The following is a 3,759-nucleotide window of genomic DNA, read 5'->3' as shown; positions in this document are numbered from 1 at the left end:
CGTGCCACCATGCCCAGCTAATGTTTTGTATTTTTAGTAGAGACGGGGTTTCACCATGTTGACCAGGATGGTCTCGATCTCTTGACCTTGTGATCCACCCGCCTCGGCCTCTCAAAGTGCTGGGATTACAGGCGTGAGCCACCGCGCCCGGCCTTACTTTGTTTTTTTTGAGACACTGTCTCGCTCTGTTGCCCAGGCTGGAGTGAAGTGGCATGATCTCAGTTCACTGCAACCTCTGCCTCCCAAGTTCAAGCAATTCTCCTGCCTCAGCCTCCTGAGTTGCAAGTAGCTGGGATTACAGCTGCCTGCCACCACACCTGGCTAATTTTTGTACTCGTAGTAGAGATGGGGTTTCACCATGTTGGCCAGGCTGGTCTAGAACTCCTGACTTCAAGTGATCTGCCCGCCTTGGCCTCCCCAAGTGCTGAGATTATGAGAGTGAGCCACTGCACCTGGCCTATTCTTTTACTTACTGTACTTTCTTTCTTTCTTTCTTTTTTTTTTTTTTTGAAAAAGGATTTTCCCTTTTTATTGCCCAGGCTGGAGTGCAGTGGTGTGATCTCAGCTCACTGCAACCTCCACCTCCTGGGTTCAAGCGATTCTCCTGTCTCAGCCTCCCAAGTAGCTGGGATTACAGGTGCCCACCACTACACCCGGATAATTTTTGTATTTTTAGTAGAGACGAGGTTTCAGCATGTTTGAACTGGTCTTGAACTCCTGACCTCAGGTGATCTGCCCACCTCGGTCTCCCAAAGTGCTGGGATTATAGGTGTGAACCACCATGCCCAGCCTTCTTTTACTTTCTTAATGAACTTTCTTTCACTTCATTGTATTGGCTCACTCCTGAATTCTTTCACCCATGTGAACCCCAATCATCCTGTGACAAAAGCAGAGGCAGATGCTTCAGAAGCAATCTGACTTCGGATGCCCCAGAGTTGTTCTGAATGAAGCCATCATCCGCTGGGGCACCCTCTCTAACTTAGTCTTTGTCCTTGGGGGACGGCTGGGTTTGACACAGCAAAAAGCATCCAGTTATTCTAACAACCGTGGGACTCAGCCCCATGCCTGATGGAATCATAGTCCCTATAACTCTGCAGAAACCAGTTTCCTAAAAATGAGAATTTTGGAGCCCGAGGCGTTGCATCAACAGGACAGGGGCAGATCTAGATTTCATCCACATGCTATCAACTTACATGCTAGCATATAAATTACACTAGGCATATAACTCACCCCTAATTTACTGCTGTCTTTTTGGGTGTGCAGGGTCTTGTTCTTGTAGACAAATTTGGAGATCTAATAACAAAGTAAAGGAAGGTTTCCTCAAGGGCAGGTGTAATCTGAGTAGCCTCCTGGAGGATGTGGTTTGGAAAAGAGTATAAATAAAGAAGGGGTGGCCACCTACCAGCTGAATAGGAATGGGGAGGAGACCTTGTAGAAAGAGAAACTGGGAGTAAGCACATAAGAAAGAACAAGAAGAGGAAATACCTCTCCCTGCTCATTAAGAGCCCAGGCTGAGAATTCTTTTTTTTTTTTCTTTGTATTTTTAGTAGAGACAGGGTTTTACCATGTTAGCCCAGATGGTCTCCATCTTCTGACCTCATGATCCACCACTTTGGCCTCCCAAAGTGTTGGGATTACAGTGGTGAGCCACTGTGCCAGGCTGGGAATTCTTAATCCTGATTATACTTCCAGACTCACCCCTGACTTATTCTATCAGAGAGTTATGGAATGTAGTCCTGCTTCAGTTCCAGCACTGAAACCAAGCCAGAGCAGCCAAGACAGTCAACCCACATAACTATGAGGAGCTTGGGTAGCTGGGTTCAGGCCAGAGGCTCTGGATTTGAGCTTTTCCATGACACCAGCAGCCTCCCCGCTAGTCTGTAGGTCCCTCCCCTCTCCAAAGAGCAGGATTTGCCCACTCAAATCTAGTCTACTCAGCCTAGTCTCTGAATTCCGTCCGGAGGAGAAAGGCAGGGCCTTTTCTATAGTATGCATCAGAGTGTAACAAGAGAGAGATCATTTTCTTTCTTTCTTTTTGTTTTTTCACTAGTTACACTATTGCGTATCCATTAAAGTAAGATAAAAATACCTGTTCCCTGCCTGGCTCCCAGAGCACCAATTCAAATGAATGAGGATGTAAAAGCTCATGGTAAGAAAATCTCTCCCTTGATAGTTCCAGATGAAAGAACAGCTCTTTAGCACTTCTAGTGAGTTAGACAATGAGGGCTCTCCTTATAGCCGGCTGGGGTAATCTCTGCATTTTTTTTCCTTTTAAATAAAAGAGAGGCATAAAGCCTCAGTACAGTTGAGTGACTTTCCAGAAGTTACATAGTAAATCACTCTTGAAGACTTGATCCTTTGTTTATCGGATCACAAATGCATTTTAAGAATATTTGGTTTTCATTCACTCTTTGAAGGCCAAGACAGAAGAAAAGCATGTTTTAAAATGACATACCTACAGATAGATGAGAAAATACATTTTATTTTTTTTTTTTTTTTGAGGCTGAGTTTCACTCTTGTTGCCCAGGCTGGAGTGCAATGGTGTGATCTCAGCTCACTGCAACCTCCGCCTCGCAGGTTCAAGCGATTCTTCTGTCTCAGCCTCTTGAGTAGCTGAGATTACAGGAGTCTGCCACCACGCCTGGCTAATTTTTGGTATTTTTAGCATAGATGGGGTTTCACCAAGTTGGCCAGGTGGTTCTCGAATTCCTGACCACAGGCGATCCGCCTGCCTCAGCCTCCCAAAGTGCTGGGATTACAGGTGTGAGCCACCTCACCTGGCCGAGAAAATACATTTTTAGTAGAAAAGGGAAATTCTCCCGATTTCTATTTTGCTGAGTCTCTTTAGGTTTTGTGGGTCTTTCTGCCTTTCCTCCTTTTCCAATGTTCTCCCCTTGCATCAATTCTCCTTTTTCTTAGCAGTCCAGTCAGCAGTTTTGTCCCCAAGATGCTTTGCTTTGCCTTTTTTTTTTTTTTTTTTTTTTTGCTGCCAGCCCTTTCCTGCCAGCCGCCAGGGCCTCCCCACCCTCCTGACTTCCTCAGTTGATCCTGTGCAGAAGTCGATAACTTATCTCTACGCAGCAACCAGAAAGTGAGACAGTGAGTGCAGAAGCTAGCAGCCCTGAGGATCCTGGGAAACGGCTTGCTGTTGTGAGCAGCTCTGTCCCCTACCCTCCCCCACCCCAAGCAAAGATCATCCACAGATACCTTTCGCCTGTCTCTCTGGTGTGTGATCCTACCATCAGACGGGTCACCGGATTGGGAAAGGAAAAAGAAAAGGTCCTGGATAGCTGGGGGTGCATCATGTCCCCTTGTCTTTCAGATGTCTATCTCAAAGGGAGTTCAAGTGCTGGTGTTGTCTCTGATGTGCTGTGCAATATCAGAAAGGTCACTCAGTCTCTGAAACTCCAGTTTCAGTAGGCAGACAGGCTCCAGCCACAGTGGACTTTTTTGTATCTGAACCCAGGTTCAGAGCCCTAGCAAGTCCCAAGGAGGGGAGAGTAATTGTTCTTTCTAGTAACTTCTGATGGGGCATGCCCTTACCCTCCAGCACTTCCCTCTTCTTTCACTCTGTCCTGCACCCCAATGGTCAGACAAGAAAATTTTGTCCCTGGTAAGGATTTTTTCACCTGGAGTCCTCCGGGGTTCAATTCTGAGAAACACTGGGAGTTGGAAGTACATTTCTCACCAATTCTTTTCTTCTTTTTTTTTTTTTGAGACGGAGTCTCGCTCTTGTTACCCAGGCTGGAGTGCAATGGC

This window comes from Sapajus apella, unplaced genomic scaffold (genome assembly GCF_009761245.1).
Source record: "Sapajus apella isolate SASKATOON/1434 unplaced genomic scaffold, GSC_monkey_1.0 scaffold12, whole genome shotgun sequence".
Lineage (NCBI taxonomy): Eukaryota > Metazoa > Chordata > Mammalia > Primates > Cebidae > Sapajus > Sapajus apella.
This window is presented reverse-complemented; position numbering follows the sequence as displayed.